The 11,302-nt window shown below is 42.8% G+C and overlaps 1 long non-coding RNA gene across 1 annotated transcript; it reads left to right on the forward strand.

Moving 5' to 3' along the window:
* On the forward strand, positions 885–1,680 carry LOC109712003. The gene is made up of 3 exons (XR_002216744.1): positions 885–1,003; positions 1,108–1,188; positions 1,605–1,680. It is a non-coding gene; the product is annotated as an uncharacterized LOC109712003 (long non-coding RNA).

The raw sequence follows: 11,302 nt of genomic DNA on the forward strand, positions 1-11,302 counted from the left end.
GGGCGCGAAACGAAATATAAAGAGAATTTCCGGGTTCCGATGCTAACTTTGATTAAAAGAACCATAGTGAGGTTTGGGGATCATTAACCATGAGTTTGGAAGTATTTTGGACGTGTTGGAGCAAGTGGGAGTGCAAAAAGGAACTCCAAGTGTTGTTGCTGCCATGTCAAGTATTGGAGCTTAAGCATGTTGTTAATCTTGAACAAAATAAGCAAGATAGTGCAAAAATGTAATTGGGTTGTTCCAGGATTAATTTGGAAGCTTAGGAATATTATTTGGCTTGTATTGGAAGAAGTTGGAGGGTTTCGAAGTGAACCGAAAGCGCGAAAAGGCTCCGAAGTGAAGTTGCTGCCATGAATGGAATTGGAGCTTGATTTCATTGCTAATCCGGCTAAAATGATGCAATAGATGAAATTGGATTGCTCCCGAATTAAATTAGTAGCTTGTGGAGGTTCATGGGCATGTATTGGAAGGGTTTAGAGAGATTTAGGATGAAGTGACTGCGTGAAACGAGCTTCGAGAGAAGCTGCTGCCATATAAGGTTGTTGGAGATTGATTATGTTGTTGATCTTACTCACATTGGTCAAGATGATGTTAAAATGAAAATTAATTGCTTCCAAATTAAATTGGCAGCTTGTAGAGGTGTATTAGTATAATTTAGAAGTGATTAGAAGTGTTCGCAGCGAACTAGACGCGCAAAAAGATCTCAATTTGCTGCTGTCAGGCTGAGGTGTAGTGCATGGACTGAACTGCGAACCTGCAGGAACTGATTTGCGAATTGCTGGAATGCAATGCAATTTTGCAGTTTTGAGGGGTCTAAATGCATTTTGTTGATCTGATCACTTAAACCCATTGATCCTCCACCTGTGGGCATACGTAATTGACTCTCTCTTTCTTTCTTTTCTCTTTTCTTTCCATCTTTTTTTCCTCTCTCTCTCTCTAGCTGTATGAAGGAAGGTTGGTGGAGTTGGTGCTCGTGGCTGGGAGGAAGATGGAGAATAGAGTAATACTCCCTTCCTTCTCTTTTATTTCTTTCCTTCTTCCCTTCCTTCTTGTCTTTCTCTTCCTTTTTCTCTCTCAAACTGAGAGGAGTGGGATGTGTTGAAGGGAAAGTGGTGATGGTGCTGTTGGAGCTGAGAAGAGGTTTCGGCAGTGGGGAAATTGGTTGTTGGAGCTTCAAAACCTGAGGTGAGATTAAATAATCTCTTGGTTAGGGTTGTGTTTTCATGATAGGGCTGATTCTAATCAACCTAGGATGGAGTTGGCTTGGTTTCTTGATTATCAAAGCATGTTTACCATGAAAATTCCTAAAGGGGCTGGATGTGGACAGCACATGTATATATATATATATATATATATATATACATGTGGATTGGTTATAGTAATAAGTTATTATTCAGATTTGGGTGAGAGTTTGATGTGAAGTCCTCTAAACTGATTGTTTTGAGGTTTCTTGGGCGAGCAAAGAGTTGAATTGCTCTATGTTCTTCATGGAGTTGTGTATTAGCAGGTTGATTAGAGAATAGTTTTATGTATAGAACCTGCATAAAGGTTTGAATAGTGATAGGTTCATTGAACCTAAGCTCGATAATGCGCTTTTGCAGGATTAAAGTCCTAACTTGGAATTGACCGCGTACAAACCTAATTGAGGGTAAAACTGTCACGCCCGGGTACCAGCAGAAGCATATCCGGTACGTGCACAGACCCGCCATACACCTGCAGTATATAAGGCGTCTACAAGAAACAAGTCGATAGGAAGAACATAGGAAAATCCTATCCTGATATCAGAGCAAAGTATAAGTCCACAATACTATCAACAGAGGAACAAAGAGTAACCAATCCAAAATTTTCACATCATAAAGAAATATAAAAACTATAATCTCTGGTTCCAAACAGTAAATAAACATCATAGACTACTCAAAATACATATACAATGGTAGTCACTCTATACACTGGGACATCACCCTCGACCGTAGCCCGAGTAGCAAGGTGATCAACTAGCAAGCTCCTAGCAATGTCTAGCTAGACGCGACTCCCTTGCCACGATCCCTAGCCTCTCCTGTCAATGGCTCTGTAAAAACAACCATAAAAAGGGCGTGAGAACTATTAACAATAGTTCCCAGTGGGTAAGCCGCCAGCCTCGGCGAATTACACCACTAGGCTCATGATGTACCGAATGAAAGTAAAAAGAGTAATTGCATGATATATCTACATTGCTAATAGGTAACGAACATGTAGTCAGCATGTAATCGTAATTTCTACAGTAACGAATCAACTGAATAATAGAAGCATAGCAACTACTATAAGCATGAACATAAACATGAACATAAGTATGGATGTGTAAGTAAATACTGTGCACTATAACTGGTAATCATTCATTACTGTCAAATGTCATTTAGTACTTTCATTTCATTTAAAGTTTTCCTTTCATTCATCAGGACCTACACAAGGTAGTCCGGCTTGCGCCGCGCCTAATGGCCCCGTGGTAGTATACCCTCCCCACGGCAATCCACTTCGGCACCCAATCCCGCACGGGCGAGCAACTGACGCGTAGGCCAACTCCAGAGTGCCGGCTTTTAGGGAGCTACCCTCACAAACGTGTGCGAATGAGCACGGTGGCAAGCAAACAAGGTCCATAGCTCAGTATATCTTAATCATCGTGTCATAGTACACTATGTTGTCACTCTCGATCTATTGATCGGAATTCTCAATATGATAAACAATGAAACTTGCTAGTATCCACTAGATTAGTAAACACATAAAAGTAATGCCAATTTACATATTGCATTAGAAACTTCTCACTATTAATATACTATCAATAGGGTCAAGAGAATGTCATTGTTTTCTATTTTGTAGAAGCATAATACACTTATCACTTGGTTATTCAACTGAACTAAACAGGAATACTTTACTGCATGAATACTTTATGCATGACTACTCTCTACTTCATAGAGGTTTCATTTCAATTGTATCAAGCATTGTGGCAAGATTATTCCGAGTCCTTTATCATTCACATAAACACAATAGCGTACAACCAAACCAATTCTATAGTAACATATAGAACATATGGGAGTTTCACTTGATCTGGTTAGGTCAAACCCACCTATCACTAAGCTCAAACCAGATCAACGACGTCCCGAAATTCAGCTCTACTAGACTTCAGCCCTGCTGAAAACAAAGCATCAAAACAGCGTCGAGGCGATTACTTATACATAAGAATCCAATTTCGGCAAAATTCTCAATTAATACAAGGTGGAAGCTTAATTCCCTGTTTTGGCTCCGTTTAATACCTCAAGTTAAGCTTCCCAAAATCCCTCACGTATCAGTCGGAGATAATCCGAAAGTCCATCGCAAGCCTGCTGCGAACAATTTCCAAAACGGCATCAAAACGCTCAAATATAAGTTAATATCGCCAAAATCTTGCGGAATCAGTTTTGGAACTGAAATTTCTATTTACCCTTGGTTAAAATATCCTCGAAACCAGCTTCCAAGAGCACAGGTTCAGCTCAAAGGAGCTCAAAAACCTACTGCGAAGAATTCATTCCAAACTACGTCAATTACCCGATTAAACTTCATATAGTCCTGAAATTATGTCATTAGTTGACTAATTACCTTTATCCAGCTTTGAAGCAGCTTATCCCTGGTCCAAGGTAGTTAAATCACAGCTAATTAACTCCCCTCAAGCTGCTGAAATCCTCCTCGAACTCAGCTGGGAGCAATAAAATCGAAACGCGTCAAAATCGGACACTAAACCACAAACTAGAGGGTGATTGAGCTAAAAACCTCTTTAAAGCTTTCTTTCAGCAACTCCCAGCAATAGACATGAAAAGCACTACTGAAAACACTTCACTTTACCTTTTAAAAGCTGACCCCAAGTCCACCCAACCAGCAAACGTTGAGCGGGACGCGAAAACGGCGCAAAACGGTGACTTTTACTCTTAGAGAGAGAAACCCTAGAGAGAGAAAGAGGGTGAGAGGCAGGGCAGCTTCTCTAAGCTCCAGCACCATCTAAGAAGCTTCAAGGGTCGAGCTGAAGGTAAGTAGATAAGTATAGAATGTGAAATTACCAAAATAGCCTTGCTGCCACGTTTTTGCCATTGTGTACCGGTACACAATGATGGTTGTACCGGTACACCAAGCAGAAAAATGCTAATTTCGCCAGATCAAAGCACTTTCTTGCTTTTGGCCATCCAATCCTTCTCTAACTTGTACAAAAACTTGTCCAAGCCTTTTAGAATATGTAGGATAGATCCACATCTCATTCCTCACACTCGAACTTCGCAATTTGCAAAGGTTCTGTGTATTACAAAAACGAACGTGTTGGCGAAGTCGGTTTAGCAATCCGTCGAGCCTACGCGAAGATATCACCAAAAGGACATTTTCGACTACAATTGTAGCGAGCGCGGGCCGCGATTCATGGAAAAGTGCGGGAAGTCGATTTCTCGCGTTCCGGTATCAAGTAAAGGTGGGTTGTGCTTACCGAAGCGATTAGGTCGCTTCCGTGCCAAAGCAACGTATGGTTTTTCATTGACGCATATATGCTTAGCGGTAGGTTATGATTAATAAAATGAAGGCATGAATCAAATCATATAAATTGCCTGCCATTGGAACATGCACATGAGTATAATGATAATCTTGTTGAATAATGGATGAATATTGATATGTGATAACCATGCTAGATGCATATGAATGCATGAGTTGTGAATACTAGATGCATATGAATATGAATGCTAGATGCATGTGAATGTATTATGGTTAAAGCTAAAGCATATATGGACTTTGACATATTGTGGACGTGAACCTAGTGTATTAAACATAGGTTGGATATTTTATAGATCGAGTGGCATGACCTAGTGTTAATAAACATAGGTCGGACATAACCTAGTATCATTAAATATAGGTTGAATTAGTAAACCTAGAGTCGAAATCTAAGTAAAATGACATAGAACCTAGCAAGTGAACCTAGGTTATGATGTATAGTGAAACTTAGTGTATTTGAACTAAGTTGTGGATTTTAGTGGTAGAATGACCACTAGGAAATAATTGGTTTAGACCTAGGAAGGTCGTCAACATAAGGTAAAGTGAGTAAACCCTTAAGTTGTGGAAATAAATTCCGGAATCCCAAGACCTATGATGACCTTGGTATCAAGGCTAGGGCGTGTGCGACGATTTCGCCGCCGAGATTGATACCAAGGGAGGAAAAGAGGGTCTGTGCGCAGAGTCACCACTCGGAGGCTTAAACTATTACCCGGCGTGTGTGATAATTTCGCCGCCAGATGGTTAAGCCGGCTTGTGGGGCATGCCATAAAACAAGTGAATCAGAACTACGGGATCGACGGTTCTCCTCTCCCGGTAGTTATTCAACGGGATCGACAGTTCTCCTCTCCCGGTATGAGCTCAGCGGGTTTGATGGTTCTCCTCGCCCGTTAAGCTTGAGCGGCGTAGGGTCACGAGGATCGACGATTCTCCTCTCCCTGTGATTGTACCTATTGTCGCGTGGACTTAGGGCTGAGGTGCTTGTGAGACGTCCTTCACCTCGAGCCTGACTTGACGCGGTACTCCGCGGATGATTGACTCGAGACCGAGTCGGGTGGATAGCTTGATTAAGGTAGATGACACCTTAGAAGCTAGTATGATATGAGCTTGGATAGCGAGATAGAAAGTAGGATCAGTAGATCTACTTGTTACTTAGTTGCATAATTTGCATATTGCATATCGTGAGGCATACATGTTTAAATATCTGCATAAATTATTGTGATTATCTGTTGGACTAACATGTTACAGTGCCTCCTTTGGACCTGGTGGGTCGAGCTCTTCCCTTGGGTGGCCGTACCCATTGGGAACTATATTTATATAGTTCTCACCCCCGTGTTGTTTTTGGGGGTACAGGTTCACACGCGAGCGGCGCAGCGGCGTGAGGACAGGGCGTAGCTCCGTAGATAGCGCCCCACCACTGAGACCGAGATAGCAATACCCTGAAGAGGTCTAGCTCAAAGTTCAGATTGAAAGAAACAAACTTGTAGTAAATTTGTATAAGTTGTAATAACTTAAAGGTATTTGTAATATTGTAAATGTAAAATCTTGAGATGAATGCTTGTACTAGCATAGTTAGCATTTTATGTTTTTGATACTTATGCAATCTGTGGTTGAATACAGTTCCTGGTTGGAACCTCTTGTATTACATTGTATAGATTGTGACGCCTAGAACGTATAGGGGAGGCTCTGTCCGTTCGGCGGTTTGTCGGCATGCCCGAATCCGACCAAATAGGCGGAGCTCGAGGCATGACATTTGGAGCATTAAGAGAGGTTAGTATCTATGATCTCTCATTTGGATCATATTTTGGTAGAGTTTTTGCATATAAACCTAGAAATGAGAAATCTAGGATTTATTTGGGGATTTTTTATTTGTAACTTTTGGAACCTAATTTATTGGTTTAGAACCTTCCTTTAGGTTGGATTTGAAGGGTCCTAGCTCTCATTTGGGATTTGAGAAGGTTTTTCCACTTTTAAGGTGAGTTTTAACCCTTTTCTTGGATTGGTTAAAGATGAACACTTTGGGTGTTCGTTCGTTTCGTTTAACCCTCTTAGAATTTTCTTTAGGAAGCTAAGTGACTAGTGGACATCTTCGTTGGCACAAACGAAGGGGATTAGTGGAGTTCTTGGTGGGTTTGACCTAACCGAAATGGATAAACCCCCCCTATGTTATTTTCTGCATTGTAAAATAAAAATTCTTGCATATTCATATTAGATAGGGCATATGTGAATTTTAGAAGCTTAAAATACATGTGTTATGTATCATAAAAAATCATCTCTATGTAGTAGAGAAATATGAGTATAGTATTCTTACAAATGAGAAGCATTCTTTCATGTGATTTGGAAACATGTGTTATATAGTTAAAATGACAAGTATAACATGCTTTTGGACATAAAACTCATGCTTGACATAGTGGACACAAATGCCATAAAGAAGCATTCAACTTAGTGGACGGTTAAACTACTACATGATAACATAGTGATAGGCCATTGAATCACTAGCATTTATACCATGTTTTAGACATGATAATATTGGACTTGAGATAGATGATTACGCTTGCTTGCCATTGTGCTCATTCACACATGCTTGTGAGGGTCGCTCCCTACAAGCCGGCACTCCGGAGATAGCTATCGCGACATATGCTCGCCCGTGCGTGATTGGGCGCTGAAATGGGATACCATGGGGGAGGCTCATTTCAAGGGTGGGAATGTTGACTACCATGGGACCATTAGGCACGGCGTAAGCAAGACTATCCTTGTGTAGGTCCTATATGATTGGAACAAAGTTAAACTAAAATACAAAGTGGACATTAGACAAATTAGTAAACAATGACATTTTACTAGTTGTACTTGAGGACATTATGTATTTATACACATGCATATTCATATTAGAATAGCATTTATACTTGTGGAAACTCATGCTAAGTAGAGGCATAGTAGTTAGTAAGTTTTATTACATGCTCAATATACATATTGTTCTTTCTATTTAATATTAGAACATACTACTTATGCCTCCATAACCTAGTGGTGTATTTCGCTAAGGTCGGCGGCTTGCCCACTGGAAACTATTGATTAATAGTTCTCACGCCCCCTGTTTTGTTTTTTTTTTTTACAGAGCCTTCCACACTGGGTGAGGTTAGGGACCGCGGCAAGGGTGTCGCCACTAGGTAGTCACGAGGGGTCTTTCTTTTAGGTGATTCACCTCTCTTTTTGTTTTACTTGGAGAGGATGAGAGTTTTGTACTCTTATGTAGAGACCACCATTTTTGTTTATCTAATCTTGTATTTGAGATCCTATCTTGTACTACTTTATTGTTTACATTAGGGGATTAGCTCCTTTTATCCTGCTTGTCTTTAGAAATCTAGTTGTGTATGCTCTGATAATCTATTAGATGCTTTATTTATCTTACCTCTTTATACTGTTGTTGTAGACGCCTTATATGTTGTAGGTATATAGCGGGTCTGGACACGCACCGGGCAGGCTTCCGCTGGGTCCCGGGGCGTGATAGATTATTTTGGTATAAGAGCCTAGGGTTGAGTCTTAGTGGACCTAACAAATCTTTGACCAGTTGGACTATAGGAAATAGGCTCGCGAGAGACGGGGTCTATTTTGATTTGTAAGCGAAAGTATTATAATTGGATTTTATTATAACTCTAAAAAGTTGGAGTTTAATCGAAGTGTATAGCTTCTAACTTCCCGGAGGGTTACGTTGGCGGCCGACAACGTAACATCAGGAGTTAGTAGTAAAGGACACTTCCTTACTTTCGCATGATTTGAGTATTATTTACTTGAGTAGGGTTGCGATAGCGTGAGTTTTACTAACTTGCCCTTTTATGTTGTTGTAGTGATAATGCCAACTACTGGCTCTAAATCTGTTGGGGCAGAGAACGCGGCAAACCTGGAGGAGGTGGAGACCTCCGCTACTTCCGGGTCTAGCGAGGTCCGTGACCTGAGAACTCAGCTTGCGGTCCTCATTGATTTAGTGGCTCAGTAGGCGGCGGCGGCTCAGCAACAGGCCGATGTGGCGCACTGGCAGGAAACGCGGATGAAGCAATTGGAGAACTTGCTTCTTCAGCAGGCGGCTACTAGGGAGGCCCAGACTTCCACACCCCCCGCGCCGGCCAAGGTGGTGGCACCGAGGGCGCCGTCTCCCGCTCCCGGTACTTCGCGCGCGGCGCCCATAGTCGTACCTCGAGAGGAGGATGTCGCGGCACCACCGATTCAGGTGCCTCCGGCGGGGGCAGTTTTTCCCGTGATGGTCGAGGGAGCGGAGCGGGACCGGCTCATGGATCGCCTCAATGAGTTCAGGAGGTGCAATCCCAGGATTTTTTATGGAGAGAAAGCCGACCACTGGATCGTGGAGAAGTGTTTGATGCACATGGAAAAGCTTTTTCGCGACACCTTTGTGGAAGAGAGAGACCGAATTTGGCTCGCCACTCATCACCTGGACGCTGAAGCCTACCGTTGGTGGTTGGATATCCAAGACAACCCCAACACCGACCTTTCAGCAATTACGTGGAAGAGGTTCAAGGAACTTCTGTTGGAGCACTACTTCCCCGACAGCGTCAAGAGGCAAATAGAGAAGGACTTGCGCGGCTTGCGCCAAGGGGATCGGACGGTAGCCGAGTACGAGAGAGAGTTCTCTCTGCTTCTGTATTGCGTGCCTTTCGTCGTGCGTGACGACGAGGACAAGGCCCGTATTTTTTAAAGTGAACTTTGACCGTCGATTTTTTGGTTTGTGAAATCGTCATATCTGCAAACCTACCGAGATGTGGTGAACCGCGTTCTCATTGTGGAGAGGGGCTCGGCGGATGTGCAAGAACGGAGAGAAGGCTTGGACAAGGGAGAGGGAAAAAGGCCCGCGGCTGAGGGTTTGAGTCAGGCGCACTCTAGGAGGCCGCCGAAGCACCCTAGAAGCGAGTCGAGAGGGCGTGGCTCATTTGCACAGAGAGAAGGTTTTGATCGACGCCGACCTCCCCAGTGTGTTATCTGTGGTGGTCCTCACATTCCACCGCAGTGTCCACAGCGGGGAGGCATGTGCTTCCTTTGTGGCCAGGAGGGCCACTTCCGAACCGAGTGCCGGAGAAGTTCGTTACCGGCATCGTCATCTGCATCGGCACCGACATTGCCAGCTGCCAACCAAGGGACTCCATCGGCACACTACCCGCCTAGGGGGCCACCCATCCAGCGATAGACTGGTACCTTATCGGACTTCTAAAATTATGAAGTTACGGTGTACATTTGGTTGGAAAGCCATTTGAATGGTTCCGGTGAAGTTCGGTGAAGTTTGGGAGCATTCAGGCGTTTCGATGTGCGTAGGCGTGAAAACGGTACCCAAAAGGCTATGTGTCACGCCCCGGGGTCCAGCGGAAGCTTGCCCGGCACGTGTCTAGACCCGCCATACGTCTGAAACATATAAGGCGTCTACACAATTTCGATAAATAAGACAATAGTACAAAAAGGTCTAGTAATATCAGAGCACAAAACAACTAGATTTTACAACATAGTAGGTAAAAGAAAAAGTAAATCCACTAAGATAAAACATAACTTAGTAAAAAGAAAGCCAACTACAAGTACAAGGGAAGATACAATGGTGGTCTCTAAACATGGTAACAAAACCTCTCTCTCACAAATCTCAAACAGAGAGAAGAACCACCTAGGATCAAAACTGGCTCCACCACTAACTAAGCGATCCCCTTGCCACGATCCCGTGCCTCCACCGGTGCTGAAGGCTCTAAAAAGAAATCATAAAATAGGGGGCGTGAGAACTATTAAATAATAGTTCCCAGTGGGCAATTACTGACTTCAGTGAAATGCGCCACTCGGCCCAAACTGGAGGAAGGTAAGTAGATAAGGCAATACTTAAAGCAAAAGCTACCACATAATCACTACTTGGCATGAATTGCATAAATAATAAACTACCCATGATCTCTACTTAACATGATTGGCATAAGTAATAAAGCAACTATATCATGAATGTACATGGATGTATAGGACATGCAGAAGCTTAGGAATGCAACCAACCCGATGTCCTCAATGCAAAAATAGTAAAGATGTCATTGTTTACTATTCTAGTCCAAATTCACTTTAATAGTTTTAAAGTTCACTTAGCATGTTCTGTCACTAAGTCCCAATCATGTAAGACCCGCCCAAAGGCTGTCTGGCCTGCGCCGTGCCTAGTGGTCCCATGGTAGTCAACATCCCCACTCTAGGAATGAGCCTCCCCCACGGCAATCCATTTCGGCGCCCAATCCCGCACGGGCGAGCATATGTCGCGATGGCTATCTCCGGAGTGCCGGCTTGTAGGGAGCGACCCTCACAAGTATATGCGAATGAGCACAATGGCAAACAAGCAATGATCTATCCAAGTACCAAGTCCTCATGTCTAAAATATGGAATACCAGTCAACTGTATCGATGGCCTATCACTATGTCATCATGTCTAAAACATGGAATGTAATAACTGTCTCAATGGCCTATCTCTATGTCATCATGTCTAAAACATGGAATATAGCAGATGTCTAGGTGGCCTAACACTATGTCTCCATGTTGCAGTTTAACAATTTTCTAGTTCGAGTGCCCCTTTATGACACTTTTGCTCACTAAGTCATAGCATGGCAATTATGTTCAAGAGTACATGATTCTAGTCATTTTCCACGTAAGAGACATATTTTGAGTTGCAAATAAAGACCACATAGCACATGCATGCATACTACTCTTACGGCTCTACTACATAAAGTGAAATTATCATGATACATAATACATGTGTT

This window comes from Ananas comosus, linkage group 6, assembly GCF_001540865.1.
Source record: "Ananas comosus cultivar F153 linkage group 6, ASM154086v1, whole genome shotgun sequence".
Taxonomy (NCBI): domain Eukaryota; kingdom Viridiplantae; phylum Streptophyta; class Magnoliopsida; order Poales; family Bromeliaceae; genus Ananas; species Ananas comosus.